The sequence below is a fragment of the Marmota monax genome, unplaced genomic scaffold (assembly GCF_021218885.2).
Source record: "Marmota monax isolate L192 unplaced genomic scaffold, Marmota_monax_Labrador192_F-V1.1 WCK01_AAM20220418_F8-fsc00004, whole genome shotgun sequence".
NCBI lineage: Eukaryota > Metazoa > Chordata > Mammalia > Rodentia > Sciuridae > Marmota > Marmota monax.
This window is the reverse complement of record NW_026692881.1, coordinates 8,675,765-8,696,241: the sequence shown is the minus strand read 5'-3', so window position 1 is coordinate 8,696,241 and position 20,477 is coordinate 8,675,765. Positions and strand designations below refer to the sequence as shown.

The 20,477-nt window shown below is 42.3% G+C and overlaps 1 long non-coding RNA gene across 1 annotated transcript in view; it reads left to right on the top strand.

The window, feature by feature from the left end:
* LOC131424384 (uncharacterized) overlaps positions 1-20,477 on the top strand; it is a 63,526-nt gene that overhangs the window by 18,106 nt on the left and 24,943 nt on the right. The window lies entirely within an intron of this gene.

The window sequence follows — 20,477 nt, the reverse complement described above, 5'->3', positions numbered from 1 at the left end:
CTTCATGACAACAACATAAGCTCCATCAGAGCAAGACCTTGTCTAGGTCCCCGTGCTGTCCCAGCACCTGGCACACCTACAGCAAGAGCAGGATTATGGATAAATAAAGCAGCCTCAGGATCATGGGGTCCAATATCTTCTTTTTGCAGAAGAGGAAACTGAATCTCAGAAGTGTTAAGATGTCCAATGTCAATTCACTTGTACAAGAGCCAACTGCCATGAGCTCTTTCTCCAGTAGCTTCTTCTGAAGGTGAGGAAGGGGAAATAGTCCATCCGAGCAGGAAAGAATGAGGGGGGTTGATAAGGACGGATGTCAGACCATTGCTTGAGGTGTGTTCCCCCGTTTAATGTGCTCTAGCTTGTCCAACAACAATATCTGTTTCCTCAAAGGGACAAAAGACTGCATCAATGCAACTAAAGCTGAGCCTGCATGCAAAATCTCAAGGACAGGTTACAGGGGGTCAGTCAACTTCCCTTCAGTGATTCTAAAAGAAGGGATGCCAAGAGACCTTGGTGGCACTTCACCCCTCCCATACTCTCCATTTGGGAACTTTCTTACACTTCTGAACCTTGGCCTTCTCTTTTATAAATTTTTGTTTACTTGCTTATCTCGGCATTCTCTGTGTTCATTCTTCAACTCCATGAACCTGATCCCCATTTCTACTGGTAACCAAGGGTCTCTGGAACAAATGCATGTTAATGATATTTTTTTCTGTTTTTGAAGGAGAATGATTTTGTATCTATGAAGCATTCCAGCAGTAAAAATATCTCATGTGCATCCTAATAAGTTAAAGGACAGTTAATTCATTTGGGCTGAAAAAGAAAAACACACAGATGCACATGCAAATGCCCTGAAAAGAATTAGAATGGACAAACTGTGTGGGTGAGGTATGATCATATATGATGATGTCATTTTGTTGGATGTCCACTACCCAGAGAAACACCATAAGTGGGTCATGGCCCTTGAAGTCAGGGGAGATGTTTCCCTCTAGATTCTGGAGGAAGAATGAGGGGGCTCATAAAGAATGATAGCTTCCTCTTAAGGGGGCCAGGACAGAACCTGCTCAGTAAGGGGTGGTTATGTTATTATCCCTAAAGATGAATTATTCTGACCGAGGACTAATATGCTTCCATGTTTCACTGACTCCCACTGGTTTTCTCATATTTATCCCAAGGGGGATGATAAGAGATGAATCATTCTGAGTAGCAGAATGAACCAGCGTGCTAGCTCTGGAACAAGGTTACCCAGGACAGTAAGTAGCTAATAATAATTATTATGTTAACATCCACAACTTCACTGTTTTACACTTACCATGTCCCAGGCAATGTGCGAAGGGCTTAGATGTATTATCTCATTCAATTGTATGAGGTGGCAACTTTTTTTCTTCTGCTTAACAGATAAGCAACAATCATTCAATCTTATGAGGAAGGAAGGAACTATTTTAACTCCTATTTTACAAATCACAAAAATGGAGTTGGGGGCTGGGGTTTTGGCTCAGCAGTAGAGCGCTCACCTAGTGAGGCCCTGGGTTTGATCCTCAGCACCACATAAACAAATAAATAAATAAATGAAGTGAAGGTATTGTGTCCAACTACAACTAAAAAAAAAAAAAAGAAAGAAAGAAAGGAAAAAAAATGGAGTTGGGAAGAGGTCAAGTGGTTTGCCCAAGGTTACTTAGTTCATTCTAGCTGTGACCTGTGGTCTGACTCTAGAGCCCAGGTGCAAACATGTTTCCTGTATCACCTTAGGCAGACAGATGGCTAAGTACATCAGAGCTGGAGGAGTTTTGGTGGCTGTCAGTTTCTCATGTTGTCACTAGACCCTTTATTTTGTAATTGATAGCACATATCCCCTAAGAATTAAAAAATGCATTGTTATAAATTAAAGGGCATGAGTTTAAAGAGAAGATGCTCTGGGGCAGCACAAATTATTGTTATAACCATGATAATCCAATGAAATGAAGTTTTAAGCAACAAGCACTCTGTTCTCTCCACACAACTCTTTGTACCTGAAAGCCAGGGATTGTATTTGTGTGTGTGTGTGTGTGTATGCATTTGATTAAATGAAAAAGTATGTGAAAGCATTGTTTCAGTGCTTGACACAAAGAAGGCACTTAATTGCAAGATGTTATCTTCTGTACTTCTGTATTTCTGTAACACCTATTACCGTACTTAGCACATAGTAGATGCTTAACACATATTAGTTATTTGGGGTTTTTTTTGACATCAAGTATTTGTTACTTTAAAAAAATAAATATTTACTGATTCTCCATGCTAATTATTTCCAGACAAAATCACTTCTATCCCTTACACTCAAACAGTGGAGTAAGCAAAGTTAACATCCTTATTTAACAATGGAATTTCCTTTTGTGAAAAAGAATACAGGCACACACAGGTTAAATGTTTTCTTGAAGACACTGAACTATCAAGTGGTAAGTAACAGAACAAGGGGTTTGAATGAGTGGGTTCTCATGGTTCCCATAGTGACCAAAGAAGATAAATGTCTGTCCCTTAGAATCTTATTTCTTTCAAAAAATTTTCCCCATCTTTGCTTTCTGTTATGTCTGTCCATAGTTCAATCTAAATTAATGTTTTAAATCAATGACAAGTCTTGTTACTTAATTCATCCTCTTTTCTAATCTTTATATTATCTTGATACTTTAGAAAGATGCACTGTGTTTGTTCTGTGGCTTCCTGTTCTTCTGGCAAACTACCAGAGCTATGCATGCCTGGTTTGAACTTGGGGCTGGAGGAATCTGGCAAGTTTTCTGGGAGAAATGAATTGAACCTAGAATTTAACTGGATGACAGAGGTAAAACCGGGACTTGGATTTTATATCCTTTCTTCTATTTATCTCTTTCCTCACTTTATCCCCTGGTCAGGGTAGAGCAGAGTAGAGGCTCAACACAGAGCTCAGGACATAGCAGGTCCTTCCTCATGATGAATGAATGAATGAATGATTAAGTGACTGGGTAGATGGATGATGTCTGGTCAGTGATGGGCATCACCACCCTCTTGGAAAGAGCAATATCTTGAGCGAGGATAAGGGAACTTTTTATCATAAAGGTACTCCCTGGAGAGGAGATTGTAGTCACCAGGGGCACACATAACAGCCTTACCACCTACATGAGTCCTTTCTAGACATCTTAGGCTATTATTGATGCTGCTGTGATCCCTAAGTGTCAGTCAGTTAAGGATCATCATGTGCCTGAGCACTGGGTACTAGTAATCAATTGGAAAAGTAACTCAGAGATCCCTAGAGATTTTCTAGTCTACGCTCTCATTTTAGAGATAAGAAAATTGCTTTGTTGGTTGAGTTGCACCTGAATGGTGCTCCTGCAGAAAATTAGGGGTCCCAGGAAGATCATGCAGATAGATCTGCGATTTGGACTTGAACTTTGTAATCAGTAGGATTAGACAGGAACACACAAAATACCCTAAAGGTTTTATTATGTCACATAGCACTAGTTGGGACTGTTCCATGAAGTCACCAGGGACTCTGATTCCCCATCTCTGATCCTTATCTCTAGGGTGTGTGTAAACTTTACCATCATGTCCAAAAGGTCAAATGAGCCATTATTGTATCTATGCCCCAGGCATCCAAATAGATATGGTAGGAAGAATTTTATGCCTCCCCCTTTTTAAAGGCCAAAATAGGTTTCATTGTTCTTTGAATAGGTCCTCTTCATCTTTTCTCCTCTCTTTCCTTTCTCCCTGATCCCTAAATAATAACATGGGAGCTCAAACTAGATTTTATAGTCTACTATAATTCAGGTTTAGTTTTCTAGTATTCTCAATAAGTGTTGTTTCTAGTGATAAAGGGAACACATGACCTCTTTTGCATTCCAGCTTCTATGGCAGGGCTCACCCTCCCTAAGGCCCTACAAATCCAGGCAGGAAGTGATAGAATTGATAGCATAGTTTGGTTTAGGAAGATGAGAAGTGGTGGCGGTTGTCATAAACTGGAAAGCACAACCCCCTTGAAAGGAGACATTGTCATTCAGCTCCTGCAAGTGCTTGTCAAGTGGGAATGAAAATTCCCCGTTGCCATCTCTTCCATTATTCAATAGAAGCTGAAAATCTGTATTTTAATGTTAAATATGATTTTTAAATGTTAGGCCAACACTGTGCAATTGTTAGGCTAGGAGTGAATGTTGAGATAAAATATTGTATTTGATTAATTCAGCAGAATCTGGAATGTCATGGATACTCAGTATTTATTGAATGGATAAATTAAAACTTTTCCAATGGCTTTCTTCTCCCCAGAAGGCTGCCTAAAGCATCTGGCAAGACTGTTGCACGTAAAAGACATTTGTGTCTTTATCATGCATTAGTTAGTTGTTCCAGTGTTGTCTTATTTCTCTCAAACTACCCCATGTAGTTTGTAGTCTATGCAAGAAGAGACGATCTTATTCATCAGTCTTTCCCTTTTAAGCAGAGTTCTCTGATGATGTTTCCTCTTATATCTCATCAGATGGGACATTGCTGACATCCTGGGAAATTTAGCCTTTGGCTGAGTGGCTATTGTTCACTAAAAACTGGAGTTCTTTGATGAAGAAGGAGGGAAGGACATTGGGAAATTACTATCAGTCTCTTTCACATGATTAAGAAGAGGAAACCATGGACACTGCCGGTGGTGGTCACTGGATTCCATGCTATAGAAGATAACATGAATTACTGTCTATCACATCTAGTGCTGGTCACTCATTTTATAGGTATGACATTTGAGGACCAGAATAGTGAAGGAATTTACCCAGGGTCCCATGATAGCAGAGGCAGTCCTTCTAACTCTGTTTTAAACATGATGGCACCATCTACTCTTTTGAGTGTCCCAAACCCAACATTCAGTTCTTCTCTGCCATTGCAATGCACCCAGACTATCTAAGTTTCCCACCATCCTCTGAACTTGGCACCATCTGACCCTCTTTCCAAATCAAGTCTCTATTTAAAATGTTTCTCAGGCCCGAGGATGACTCACATATTTCAATATTTCCTTCTATGAAGCAACTAGTATTGATTGGTAGTGGTTCCCAGGGATGGTCTACCATGGATAATTTGGGGGTTCAGTGGGAAAAAGAACTGGGATTGATTACTGAGGTCTGCTCTGGTTGTTGCTGTGGACATGGTAACTCTTAGGCAAGATTTTACCTGAAACCTGGCTTCTTTTCCTTCTGGAGCAAGGAAAACTCCCCCTTCCTGGGCTCCTTCTACAAGTTGTCTGGTTCTAACAAAGGACACCCTGTTTCTACAAGGTGGGTGAGCCTTCAGCCACACACGCAGCCATCTGGGAGGGGAGAGGGTGGTGGTGTGACTTCTCACATATCAGAAGCTCAAGGCCATTTATTACCGGGCAGGCCCATCTGATCCTGTCTTGCATCAGAAAGATAACTCTTATCACCACTCCACAAACTGAACCTGTAAAAATAGACAGGATTAGGTTGTGACCAGTGTCCTGGAGTTTTTGAGGCAACCTCACAGTGAGGTTCTAGTGACAGCCCTCTCACAGGCCTCACACTAAATCTATCTTCCCCATGGTGACAAGGACTATATCAGGGAACACACCAAACACATGATCCTTCCAAGTCACAAGGAGAGAAAACCCAAGCACTTTGCTCTGAGTCTATTCTCAGGCTCAGACTGAGAATAGATTCTTGCAATGTGGACAACTGCCCTACTTATGGTCTCCAGATGGGACACTATATATCTTACTCTGACAAGCACGTCCTCTGGGGAGGTGGCAGGATCCTTGGGCATGACTTGAGAGAATTCTTTGTATCAGGGAGGGCATGACTTCTACCTATACCATGGACTATGAGAAAAGGAGGAAGTCCCGGATTGGTGGGGTTGGAGGAGACTGGAGCAGGAAGTGCCCCCTCTCTTCCAGCATGTCCACACAAGCACCATTCTGACTCCCTCCAAAATGAATCCATGGCTGATCACTTGCATTTGGTCATATGTGCCCATTCTTTCTCAAACACATCATTTTTGAATAGCAAACATCTGTTAGCTAAAATTTTAATTTTTCAAGTATTGCACTAATACATTTTTATTGTAAAAGCCTTCAAACAAAACAAAATAGAAAAAGAGAAAGTTCTTCATCTTCTTTCCAATATTACCTTCTCTCCAAGAAATAACTAGTCAACAGTTTTATATGCATCTTTCATAGCTTCCTATGCATATACCACACAATATACAACACACACACACACACACATAATGATAACATAGTATGGTGTACAAAGTTTCAAATAATCACTATATGATTGCCTATGTTCAAGTTATACATCCTTGGCCAAACCAATTTGTTCTCTCTACCTTGGGTTCTTCTTCTGTAAAATGAGGATGATATTAATCTCTACCTTATAGGGTTATTTAGAAAATTAGATGGGATGTTGGTATTTTTAAGACAGTGACTAACACAAAGGGCTTACATCTTATTATAATATGTGGAAATATGACCATACTAGTTGTCCATTGTTGCAAATAAATTACATCAGAAGTTAGTATCTTAAATCTGCAAATATTTATATCTCACAGTTTTTGTGCACCAGGAATTTAGAAGCAGCTTAGCTGGGTGGTTCTAACTCAGGGTCTCTTATGTAGTTTGGTGTCAACAGAGTCAGAAATCAACTGAATACTTAACTAAGGATGTGTGGAATATCCTTCCAAGATGGCTTATTCGTAGTTGTTGGCAGGAGGCTTCAGGTTCCTCTCACATAGATATTCCTGTTGGCTGATTAAATGTCCTTAAGATATGGCAACAAACATCCCCTCCCTCAAGAGTGAGCATTGTTAAGAGTAAGTGAGTGGAGAGGAAGCCACAGTACCTTTTATGACTTTGTCTCTGAATTCATCTACCACTACTTTATTCTATTCATTAGAAGTGGATTATTAAGTATGGGTATGATGATGCATGCCCATAATCCCAGCAACTTGGGATGCTGAGATAGGAGGATTGCAAATTGGAAGCCAGGCTCAGCAATTTAGCAAGGCCCTCAGCAACTTACCGAGACCCTGTATCAAAATAAAAAAATAAAAAAGGACTGAGGCTGTAGCTCAGTGGTAAAGAGCTCCTGGGTTCAATCTCCAGTACCAAAAAGAAGAAGGAGGAGGAACGGAAGGAGGAAAAGGAGGAGGAGGAGGAAAAGAACAAGAAGGGGAGGAAGGATGATAAAAAAAGAAAAACTGGATCACTCAATCTAGCCTACATTCAAGGAGAAGAGGGATTGAGGGAGTTGTATGACAGAATTTATGATCACATTTTACAACCACCACAGAGGTTATCTCAGGAATACAAGATATTGTGTTCTCTGTGTTGTCTTGCAGTTTGCTTTTTTCATTTAACAAAACACCTTGGAGCTCTTTCCAAACCCATGCATACAGAGCTGCATTGTTCTCTGCAAGTGTCACATGACATTTCATTAGATATGCCATGGTTGGTTTAGCCATTTTCTGCTTGGTAGGCATTTAGTTTTATTTTTCTTTCTTTGCAGAGAGCAAGGGCCTATGTAAGGACAAGGGGGCATTTCTTACAGGCCCATAGTCCAAAAAAAGAGAAAAGCTCCTAAATATCTAATTCTAGGAAATTATCAGTGACATCAGAAAACAAAGGGACCTTTAGATTCCAAGTTATCAGACAGGTTTTAAAACTGGGTCACGTACAGACAATTGTTCACACAAAAACACTAACATACAACATTGCCATCACTGATTCCAGAGCAGCTACTGCTGCCTCTGCCCCTGGTTTTATACCTCCACCCCTGTGTGAGGCTTGCCTGGGGTCCCAAGGAAGGTCTTCAGCCTGATATGCAGCTGGGATGGCCCGTGCTCATAGCATTAGGCATCAAACTTCAATGAGGTCTCATTTTGGTTTAAATCTCATCGGGACAAACAGTTTTAGGCAGCTACTTCCAATCCCTGACTTCTCCACATACCATTAGGGTGGCAATGGCCTGGACTCTGAGGATGAATTAGGGTTACTTAAAGTCAATGACTATAATTCCACTCACCGGATATACACAATTCCAGCCTCCCTTATAGCTAGAAGTGGTTCACGGAGCTGTTTTGGCCAATGTAGTTTGTGTTAGCTAGTTTTTCATTGCCATAACAAATACCTGAGACAACCAACTTATAAAAAGAAAAGGTTTACTTTGGCTCGCAGTTTCAAGGCCATTAACGACTGTCCCTCTTGCTTCGGTTTGGGCAAGGCAGCACAATATGGCTGGAGTCTGGCAGATCAGAACTGTTTACCTCATGACTGGGAAGGGAAAGAGGAAGAGAAATGGGCAGGGGTCCCAATATCCCTTCCAAGAACACACCCTCAATGGATGTAAAGACCTCCCCACTAGGCCCCACTTCTTAAACAACAGGACTTGACCACATGAACCAGCAGGGGACGCTAAAGGTCCCAACCACAGCATAGTCTAAGCGCAGTCTAAGCAGATGTCTGCTGAGGGACTTTTTGGAACTCCTTTGCTGTGGTCACCATCTTGAGACATGGAGTGAACAAAACTGAACAGCCATCATGTGGAAGATTGAGGTGGAGGGGACACATAGGAACTCTGGTGACATTGTTCATCTGCTATAACAGCCCTGGGCTGTCTACCCATAGGCTTTGTTATGAAGAAAAATAACCCTACTTTTTGAAAGGCCCTGCTTGCTGGCTTCTCTCTTACTTGTGGCTGAGAGCATTTCTGATGCATTTCCCACTTCTCCCTAAGCTCTGTGAGGGTAAGGACTCTAACACGCTTCCTGCGGAATCTCCAGTGCCAATGACTGTGCCTGAAACATAGAAGACCCTGGTGAATGAATAAACTGAACCAGACAGCACCTCTTGTTATAGTTTAGATCTGGAATGTCCCCCAAAGGCTCATGTGTTGAAGGCTTGGGTGCCCAGGGCAGCAATGTTCAGAGGTGGAGATCTGGGGAAATGATAGGATCATAAGGATTCTAATCTCATCAATGGATTAATCCATTGAGGGATTTAATAATTTGGTGGCATTGTCCAGAGGTGGTAGAAATTATAGTAGGTAGGACCTAGCAGAAGGAGTGGGTCCTTGGGGGTGTGCCCTGGGGGACTATATCTGTTCTTGGCCCCTTCCTCTCATTCTTTTTGCTTTTCTGCAGCCTTGACATGAGCAACTTTGTTCTACCACGGCCCCTCTGCCATGATGCTTTGCCTCACCACAGGCCCGGAGCAATAGAGCCAAATGACCATGGATCAAAACCTCTGAAATCATGAACCAAAATAAATCTTTCCTCAAAGTTGTTTTCCTCAGTTATTTGGGCTACAGTAATGAAAAGGTAACTAACACACCACCTTAGGTACTGGAAGCTTCTATATAAAAGCATTAGCCTTTTGGAGACTCTTCTCTTCTGGTCCAGATAATCACACATTTCTGGTTCAGCAGAGGTAGGGATTCCCTGGATATGTAGACAGGTTCATCAAATCTAGGCCACTGCAGAAATGTCCTTTAATTTAGTCATAGTTTGAATACTAGGACACATGACATCAAATCACTCCATAAAAGCTGAGAAATAAAATTTGTCTTCATCCTTTTCTAGCTAAACACTCTTGTATAGGTTCAGGGTGGATTAATCTTATATTAAATAGTGTTCCCACAGGAGAAGACAACCACCAACCTCTTACTTGGTGATGGTTGGTTCAGGGAATGTTGGCTGGTACATTATCTAGCAAAAGAATACTATCTCCTGGAAAGTGAAGTGGTTCTTTAGTGAAGTGGAGAGAAAATATTTTAAGAGCCTCATTAACTGTTGATGTAAGAAAACCATGAGTTAAAGCAAAACAAAAAAAAACTCCAAACCAACCAACCAAACAAGGGGTTGTGGCTCTGCGGCAAGCACTTGCCTGGGATATGTGAGGCACTGGGTTTGATCCTCACCACCACATAAAAAGAAATAAACAAAATAAAGATATTATATCCATGTATAGCTAAAAAAATTTTTTTAAAAATTAAAAAAAAAAACTCAAAACAGAGCATGTTGAGTTTGTTGAATGTAGTTGGACCTGTAGATAACTCTAGAACCCAGGGCAGAATCAGCCCTTCACCGTTGGATTTTTGATAATATTAGAGACTGGTAGCATCTGGATTTTCTCATGTGTTATAGAAGAAGGAAGGGTTTTTTGAGTTCATAGACCTAGGGATCCAGCGACCAGCCCTTCCTAATTAAAACAGTGGGCCAACTACTTCCTCTGATCTTTCATTTTCTCCTTTATAATACTACCTGCCTCAGAGAGTTGTGATGAAGACAGAAATGAAAGTGCACAGCCAAAACGCCAGGCACATACTATTGCTACTCCTCCTGCCTCTGCCAACACTGCCACCCCCACATGACAACTGCTAGTGTCCCTTCTGCCACCGCTGCCCCCACCAACACTGCCGTAAGGGTTATGATTTATAGTGGAAAGACGGAGCAGCCTTCCCGTCACTGTTAGTTCTCTGCTGTTCTGGATGGAGGTGTTGTCAATGAAGAAGACAAACCTTCCTTTCAGTGAAGAATCATAGCATCCAATTCCCCTTCCCTCTTGAAAACAAATCACCTGCCTTTGGGGTTTGGAGGGAACATCTGGCAGGAAAATTAGTCTCACTGCTTTAGGCCAAAGGAGACAGGAGAAATGTTGTCTGCCTTCCCTCTGCGTGGCTCTGTAACTGTGTTTTGGATCTGAGGTCCTTGCAGGAAGCATGGACACATATCTATGCTGCCATTCTGTTTGCAGGGCTCTGGGTTTCAGTTTCTGTCCTCCAGGAAGAATTTATGATTTCCTCCCTAGTTCCCCATCTCCTGAGTCCCTGAATGAAAAGATTGTTCCCCTCACCTCCTGCAGATGCTGCAGCATATCATTTAAAATCTGTTCAAATGGTGGGTGTGAGCACAGCAGTATGGCCAACATGGAATCCTATTGTTTGGGACTCCTTTTCCATGGCCAGAGCATGTTCTCTACTGATGAGTTATAGTAATGATAAAAACAGTGCTTTTAATCGTAAGGGAATGCTGCTATAAAAAAAAAAAACTTTTTCCTTTTGAAAATCATAATGCACTCTCATTACAATTCACTTTGTCACATTGTGGATGCATTCAGTCTTTTTCCTGTACATATATTTCATTTTCAAACTGCAATGGATTTTATTCTATAACATCATGTTCAGTATGTTTCCTTTAATTGGTGAGACATCTTTACTTGTGTTCAGCATTGTTTTCACTGACTCTCAAAATTCTATGCTCAAAATTCTATTCTATGTTTATTTAGCCAGTTCCCTATTGTTGGGCATTTAGGTTGTTTATACCTTTTCATAATTGCCTACAATGCTGTGGTGATTACCAGCCTCTGCACTCTTCCTTGACTTCTTCCTCTCCAGGGTCTATGCCTAGCTCACGCTTTGCTGGCAAGGGTGTACATGTATTAAAGATTTAAGAATTCACTTTACCAACTGTCCTTCCCATAAAGGCTTTGTCCATTTGTGCCGTGTGTGGCAGTCCTTCATACTTTCAGGGTATTGTCTCAGTGGGCTCTCTGCACAGTTCTGAATGATGGCCTGGCAAATACAACTATTTGTATGTTGGAAGCTGAAAGCATTCAAGGTCAAAGAGGTTACTGTTTTATCAGTTCTTTATCACTGTGACCAAAAGATCTGATGAGAACAGCTTAGGGGAGGAAAAGTTTATTTGGGCTTCAGGTTTCAGGAGTTTAGTCCACAGTCAGCTGACTCCATTTCCCTGGGTCCAAGGGGAGGCAGAACATCATGATGGAAGGACATGGCAGAGAAAAGTGCTCAGTTCATGAGAGCCAGGAAATAAGAGAGAGCTCCAGTGAGAGGAGCCAGGGATAATATAATCCCCAAGGGCATCCCCCAGTGACCTATCTCCTCCAGCCATGCCCTACCTGCCTACAGTTACTACATATCAACTCATTATTAAATTATTAGTCCATCAACTGGATTGATCCACTCATTAGGTTACCGCTCTCATAATCTAAACATTTCACCTCTGAACATTCCTGCATTGTCTCACACCTTGCAAGGAACATCTCATATCTAAACCAAACAGTTATAAAAGATGCTTTGGGTAACAGAATGAGGTGAGTTGCCATAGAGAGAAACTGAATATGATAAAACAAATGCTGGAAGAGAGTCAGCAAAACAAAATAACTTCAGAGCTATTCTGAAGTTCATCTCTAATCTTAGTTTTATTTTTGTTTGACATGTAACAATTGCACATCCTTTTGGATTGCGATGCTCTACTAAGTGTTTGGTAATAAGGCCATGTCCTCAGTATATTGGAGAAAACAAGCTTCCCTTTCTGTTTTATGTCCTGAGACCAGGCACTTGGGGGGTCAGGCATCCAGCTTGTCCAAGATTCTATAGGGTTAAGTGACTTAACCAAGACCACTCAGAGAGTTAGTGGGAAACTCAGAAATGGAAGCTAAGTCATCCAACTCCTAGGTACTACTCACAAAGAATGTTCTCTAAGACAGCTGGGCTCTTACCATTGGCCATGTCACTCAAACTTCTTTAGTTGGCTCCACTAAAATAATCACTTGAGGATCCCATTAAAATGCAGTGGTCTGGGTTGGGGCCTGATGATCTATATTTCTCACAAGTTCCCAGTTGATGTTTCTTTGGTTCAGACCACTCTTTGAGTAGCAAGCAGCCAGAGAATGACTCAGAAAACACAGAAACAAATGACCTAGATAAAGACAGGACTTATTGGCAAATAGTACAGCATTTTAAATGCTGATTGAAAAGGGTGTTCCTGATTGTTATGAGAGTGTAAAAATAAAGGTCTAATCTCTCCTGTGCCAGAAACAACCTCACAGAAGACCGACTCAACGGGCCAAAGGCAGGCCCTAGAATTGGGTTGGCCAAGAGATGTTCAGATACACCTACCAGCAGCACAGTCCACCCCTTCATTGTGTGGAAGAAATTGCAGCAAAGCAGCCAGAATAAAAGCCACTTTGTTTAATATTCCCAAGGCATTGCCAGTGTTCCCCAGGGTCCTCATTAATTACCTGGAGAGTTACCAAGGGGTTCTGGGATGGGGTGAGTGCCTCCCACCCCTGCAACCGTGCCAGCCCTTCTGACACTTGGATGACAAAAAGAAGCACTTAATGAGAAGAGAGGAAATGGAGCCTGGGCACAGAAACAGAGGGCTTTGGCCTGTGAGATTTCTGAATCATAGGCATGGCTTGCCTTCTCGCCAGCAGAGGCAAAAGATGTCAGCATTGTTCACAGTTCTGGGCACAGAGCTTTGGGATAGCAATAGTAATGGTTTTCAAGACATGGGAGTAGGCAAGGGAGGAGTTTTGGGCACCACTGGGGGAGTGAACAGACAGGGGGTGGAGGCAGGCAGGGCTGAACCTGGGGGCCAGGAACAGAGGACTGTGCTGTTTCTTCAGATTTGGAACTAGGAGAAGTTGGCATTAAGGCCCGAACAGGCCGGGGTGTAGCTCAGTGGCAGAGTGCTTGCCTAGCAAGCTCAGGGCCCTGGGTTGATCTCCACAGCAAGCACATGCACACACAGGCACACAGAGATACACACATAGCTAGAACAAGGAAGTCACAGGAAAGGATCTAGAGATTATATAATGCGGGCATCTTGAACTAATGTTCTTTGGACTTCTAAATATTTGATGTGAAGGTGTTTTGGGGGCTGCTGTCTAGTGAGAGATATATGGGGGATATGGTGCTTATCCTTCACCCTCTAGTTTAGCATCACTTTGTATCTGTTATATACTTCGGGGCTCTGAATATGATTTATTTCAGTAAAGGGTTCTGTACCTATGCTGGTTTCCTTCACAATTTTACCTGGAGCTGGAACTAAGTGGAAATTAAATGCATTTTTTTTTTTCTGTTTGACTTTATCATCCCTTTCTCTGAGGCTCCTCCTTCTCCCACCTCTATCATCTGCACTATTGTTGCACCCTGTGGCTGGGAGATGACTTTATAGAGTATAAATAACCCAGGAAATAAGGTGTGAAAAAAGTTATGTGTTTGATGTGATACTGTAGATCAGTTGGTTCAATAGTCTCAACCATTTTTAATAGGATCATTCCCACTTCTAACAAGTTAATATAGAACCCTGATTTATACCCAAATAACAAGGATGAATGGGTTTTCAGAGAGTTAAAATATTTCTAGTGAAAAATATTTAATTTCTTGAGGAATCCCTAGTATCATAAAACAACTTAAGTGGTCCAAATTATATGGTCCAACTCCCTAATTTTACTATCGGGCCACTGAGGTCCAAAGAGGAGAGTAAATTTTTCCTAAGTCACAAATTAATTTATGAAAGAGACAGAATGAGTCCTAATATCCTGATTTTTATTGCTCATTCTGAAAGTCTCTGCTGAGTATCTATCAATTCCAGATTTGAAGGCAGGCTGGGAAGAGCCTATGGCAAGCAACCCACAGGGGGTCCATCATCTGGGCTCTGTCGCTGGGATCTAAACTTGGTGTTTGCCACCTTCATCTCTGATGATTCTGTGGCAGAGTCTGGCTCTCCTCAGTCACCTTAGCATGGCATCTCTGGCACTTGGCACAGTGGGGATGTGTGGAGGCTTCCTATCTGAAGATAGCTTGAGGGAAGTTCGAGACAAGCTTGGCTGTAGGAGGTGTTAATGTGTGGAAATGGCACTTCTCCAGTTTGCCCATCACTGAAGGGTATTATGCAGGCTGGGCACAAGTGCTAAGAAATGGCTGAGCCATGGAACAGTGGGCATTGGCTTGCCATCATGGGAATGTTCATAAGAACATGGGAAAGTGGCCTGAGAGATACACAGGAGACGCTGGCCTGATACTCTGGTTGGGTTAGTGATTCTGGCCAAGGACAGGGACTCTCTTCCCTGTTCCAGGAGTTGCTTGGTTTAGATACCTGTGTTAGAAGCAAAAACTCATGGGAAAGAAGGGACTTTTTGATCACCCATTCTGCTGGGGCACATCTACTATCCTTGCAGTTTTAAATTGTATGTCATGAGCTTTGGGTATTCCTAAGAGGCCCCTGAGAGGGTGAGGACACAAAGGGAGGTCCTGGTGATTCACTGCAAATCACTCATCTTTATCTTGATATTGGGATTCTGTATAAGATTTAATCCTAATGAAGAGTTCTATGACTAAAAGTGTCTGTGATGTCTACTGGCCTGCCCCCAAACTTCCCTGATGATCAATGTGGATGGATTATTAGTTTTATTTTTATCTTCATGGAGAATGTTCTCAGGACTTTCATAGGTCATCTGAGTTAGAAAAATCTACCTTATATGAAACTTAAATTCCTTGTGGGGCAATTTAAGTCTCTTCTAAATGTCTCCACAATTTTTGCAGAGGGACAGGGACTGGGTTACTCAGGACAGGCACTGAGTGTAGATGAAGAGCAGCATTAGCTGCTCTCCTGTCCCCTCCTCCTGTCTGAACACTGTTCTTCATCTTGGACCCACATGGACACATTCCTGTGGCCAGAGTTCCTTTCTCCCAGGTTCCTCCCTCACCCAACCCTATAACCTGCATTATTGTTGCACCATGTGGCTGGGGGATGACTTTACTAAATTCTGGCCAACTGTAATCTTTTGTTCCCATTGCTCTAGTTTCTCTGTTCTTCATAAGAAGAAAGTCTGATATCTTCCCTTTATCTCCCTCAAAATTCACCAAAAAATCCCAAATGGCTATCAATACCATTTTCAAGGTAAAGAAGCCTCTAGGAGTCTCTGTCATCCCATAGCATCATATTTGTCACGGCAATCCTCACTGTCCATGGACATCTTTCCAGCAGTGTAGACAGCTCAGAGTGATCACAGTGGGGCAGCATTCTTGGATCCAGGATCATAGCTCTCAGTTCTCTCCTGTGTTCAGTGGATGCTTCCAAAGCAGCTCGGGTCCGAGGTACTTCTGTCCCATGTCCTCACCTTGTGCCACACTAACTGCCTTAACTTAGTGTTAAACTCAGGTCATGAGCCCAGAGTTCCCTTTTTCTCATGGCAAGATTCTGCTGGGGCCACTGAATCCCTTTCCTGAATTGAACCACAGTCAGGGTTATTTGCTTCTATCCTTCTGCCCTGGGAAGAGGATTGGGGTTGGGGGTCTCTTATTCTCCCAGAAAACTCTTCAAATTGCTTCTCCTCCTCTCTTGGCCTCCTTTTCCCAAGGACTCTTTACTAAGAGGTGGCGGTGGGGGTAGCTTTGGTAAGACCACAGGAAAAACTCCCTGTTCTTTCCATTTTCTGGACAAGGAGTCATTAAAGTGATTTTTCCTAAATACAAAAATCTATTCCAAGGTGACTTGCCATCTCCGCTTCTGGACTTGGGAAGAGATTGGCATTGCACAATTCCATCTCACCAGCACCCCTTACAAAACATCTCAAATAGGCATTAATGGCCTGCAGTGACTTGGTCTGTCACGCCCTGAGGCATTGGTGTTATTCTGGGTGAGATAATCTGTTCAGGACTTTTCTTTTTCCATGACTGCGTTCTACCTCCTTATTTTTTCTTGTCCAGAAATGCTTTCTACTCAATCTATCTCCACCTTTCAATTCTCCCTATTCTTCAGAGAGCCACCCAGGAGCATCCTCTTCTACCCAGCCTTTCCTAGAAACGTAAACCAAGGGTCACAAAGCGATCCATTCTCCCCCTCTTTTGTGTGCCCACTGTTCTTGGCCTGTCTCTAGCTCATTGTACTTTCCTGGTGTCCCTGGCTTGTGAGCTGCATGGTGTAGCACAGTGGATGCCACTGTCTGTTTTTGGAGCTGCTTGATCTGCACTCTGGCTCATCATTTTTTTTTTTTTTTTTGGCTATGTGGTCTTAGCAAATGTACTGACTCTCTCTAAAACTGGTCTATAAAATAAGGATGATGACAATTCTTGCCTCATGGGTTAATTGTGAAGCTTATGTGTGTGGGGACCTGAGGATCTTGGAGTGAATAGACCAAGTTCCTGCCTTTTCTTTTTATGGGAAAGACACAATAATCAAATAAATCTTAACAACAATGGCCATCGTGTATTCAACAGCTTCCATGTGCCATTCATTGCTCTAAGTATTTTAATGAATTACTCCATTTTTGTCTTCACAAAAATCTTGTAAGCTATGTACAATTATCTGCTTACAGATAGGAAATTGAAGCTCAGAGGCCCCAAATCACACAACTAGAAAATGGCAAGGCCAGCATTGGAATCCAGACAATAAGACCTCAAAGCCTGCACTTAAGCATTCAGAAGAAAATAAAGCCAGGAAAGAGTGAGGGGTGTGTACACAAGGGGCAAAGCAGGCAAAGGATAAAGGAAAGGCCACCTTGGGAAGGTCATGGGAGACAGTGCAGAGACTCTGAGGCAGGATGAGCAAGAGACCAGTCTGGTCATCTTTTTGTTTGTTTGTTGTTTTGCAGTGCTGGGGATTGAACCCAGGGCCTCATCCATGCTAGGCAAGCACTCTATCACTGAGCTACATCCTCTGCCTAGGCAGACTTCGTGACTGAGGGGAGGAGGGTGCAAGATGGGGCGGAAGAGCTATGAATACTGACTATTGGAACTGCTGTTAGTTTCTGGTCACTGTAATTACAAGTCTTGCTTCTGTTAGCCTGGAAGGCAGGGACTTTATGTTTGTGCATATTTGTGCCCACACAGGGCCTGGTTCTACGACTTGGTCATAGTAGGTATTTAATATCTTTCTGGTGTTGCTTTTTAATTAGATTTTCAACCTAATTGAGATAAACATGGGCTCTGCTGAAAATGAGAACTGGCTTTGCTACTTACTAGCACCCACAGGCAACTGGCTCTCTCCCTCTAAATCTTTCTTCATTTGTCATGTGCAGAGAGGCCATTTCTCTTCTAACATTTTGTCAGAATTAAGAGAGATAATGCATAAAAATAGCCAGTGCATAGTAGACATTCAATAACTGTTATTTCTTAACCCCTCTTCTTCTCCCAACACTGATATCTTGCCCTTGGTACCATCCATTTGTTATTTCTCAACAAAATTTTCTTTCCATTCCCTGAATGATTGGAAAGCTGCCCTATCCTGACTCCCCAGATGCTGTCTATGGGATAAAATGTCCCTCAACTATTTATTGTCTGAGCTCCACGGAAGCCTGAGATCTACAAGCCTTTGACCAGTCCTTGCTCCAGGTGTCATTTTGTGGGGGGATCACCTTGTCAGTTAGCAGAAATTTCAGAACTCTGCGTTGCGTTAGAGCACGTACAGGCAGGGTCTCACTCTGAGCCCATAGATGCCAGCCAACTTGGGGTTGTGAAGGCATCAGTGGGACCTAGCATTTAGAGGATAGCATGGTTGCAGCTCTCCAGCTGTGAAGTGGGAGACTACTGAAGTGTGCAGTGTGATTGACTTACCCCTGTCAACTGGCTCCTAATAAGAGAACTAGTGGTCCCTCTAGTAAATAAATAGTGGTCCCTCCAGTAGACAAATGATTATTTTTGTTTTGTTTTTTTTTGTAATAGGGATTGAACCCAGAGGTTCTTTGCCACTAAACTGTATCCTCAGCCCTTTTAATTTTTGTTTTTTAAATTTTGGGATAGGTTCTCACTAGGTTGTCCAGACCAACCTTGAACTTGCAATCACCCTACCTCAGCTACTCGAATCTCTGGGATTGTAGGCATTTACCTCCACACCCAGCAACAAATGATTCTCATTTTACTCTTGGTCAGTTCTTCAGTGATAACATTTCCTAGGACACTCTCAAACAGGAGGCTACCTCTTTCACCATTGGATAGTGCTATGGTTTGGATCCCCTAAAGGCCTATGTGTTAAAGGCTTTTTCCTCAGAGTGAGGAAATGGGGGAACTTTTAAGAGGTGAGGCCTAATGGGGGGTATTTGGGTCATGAGGGTTGCTATCCTTGACAGAGATAGTAGGACCCTGACCGGCTCTTCACTCCCTTCTCCTCTCTGGCTACGAGGTGAGTGGGTTTTTTTTCTGCTACATTCTCCTGCCATGATATACTGTCTTGCCATAGACTCAGAAACAATGGGGACAACTGATCATGGACTAAAATCTCCAAAACTGTGAGCCAAAATAAATCTCTTTTCTTCCTAAGCTGATCATCTAAGGTATTTGTTACAGTAATGCAAATCTCACAGTCTTACTTCTAGCCACCAGTGGAATTCAGGCATTTTCCTTTTTTGGTCTGAGACCTAAATCTTAAGACTTGGCTCCTTGTCACCCCTTCTGTCTCAAACTTGATTTGTGGTGAATCATCTGAAGCATATGACCCTTCCAGAGCTAAATTTTACAACTTTGTGAGGAATTTCAGGGTGTATGTGATATGCAGAAAGGCAATTTGCAGATATGCTACAAAGTCTCAGGCCAGCTTAGCCCGGCTGTAGGCATCTCGCTCATTCCCCAGTCTGGCCCATGAGTTTGCTCCACTTGAGTTCCAGGTTGGTAAAACTGGGCTCTTTCTGGGTAGACTTCAATTCTACCTCTTCTGAAGTCACTAAATAATATTGGTAAAAGATAGCTATTTGAAGTAAGAAGGGGAGATACTGAACATCAATAAAACTTTCCTCTGGTTCAGAGGGGCTTACATGGAGGAAATATTGCAGCTTTTCAAGTGAATGTATAATTCAGAAGAAGGAATCAATAGTATCTGTCATTTGCCAGAGTTACTGTAATAGGGCGGTGGGGCTCAACAATGTCTTGGATCAATTGGCCTTCTCTCACATATTTATATATGGGGCACACACACACACACACAAGCACTATAGAAATTTTAGAGAGAGACATTATTGGACTTTCTCTGGTCTTAAAGGATGAACACGGGATAGTTGTGCAATAAGTTTCTTGAGTAAAGGAAAACCTAAAAATCCCACAACTTAAGAGTAGGATGCTGTCAGCATGTCTCCAAGAAATTGACTTAGCTGGTAATCTTGGCTCACAAACAGTCACTCCAAGGTGTCTCTTAGGCAAATACAGTCTCCTGTTACGGGGAGAAAGGTGTAATAGTGAAATCTATTTTTTTTATGGCTTAACAGCAGCTGCTTCTCCTCTTGGTTTCCAGCACTCTGAAGAAGTTTGGATCAATCTGCATAAAAAGCTCAGGCTTCTTCTGGGTGGGAAAGGACAGGAGTATAAACTCTTTTCACAGAGTTGGGAATTGAGGGAGAATCTGATTGATTGGGAGTGACCAGGACCTGGAAACTGACAGCAAATCACTCTCATATCTCCAGGGATGAACTAACTTTAGGGGAAAGCGGTGTCAGGCTTTTTGTGACTTGGGCTCAACACAAACACTGATAACGATGGTTGTAGAAGCCACTAGAATCAATCTTGGAGACAACTCAGTACATAGCCATTAAGAGAAGTGCGGTCATCTGCAACCTGGGTCAGGACCTGGGCCAGGAGCATACCCACAGGTAGAAAAGTGTCCTAAAATGGTGCAGGTGAGCTTTCAATAGTATGAGGCAACAAGAAGCAATGGCAGGAATGAACAGATTAGATTTTCCAATTGTCATTTTATTTATA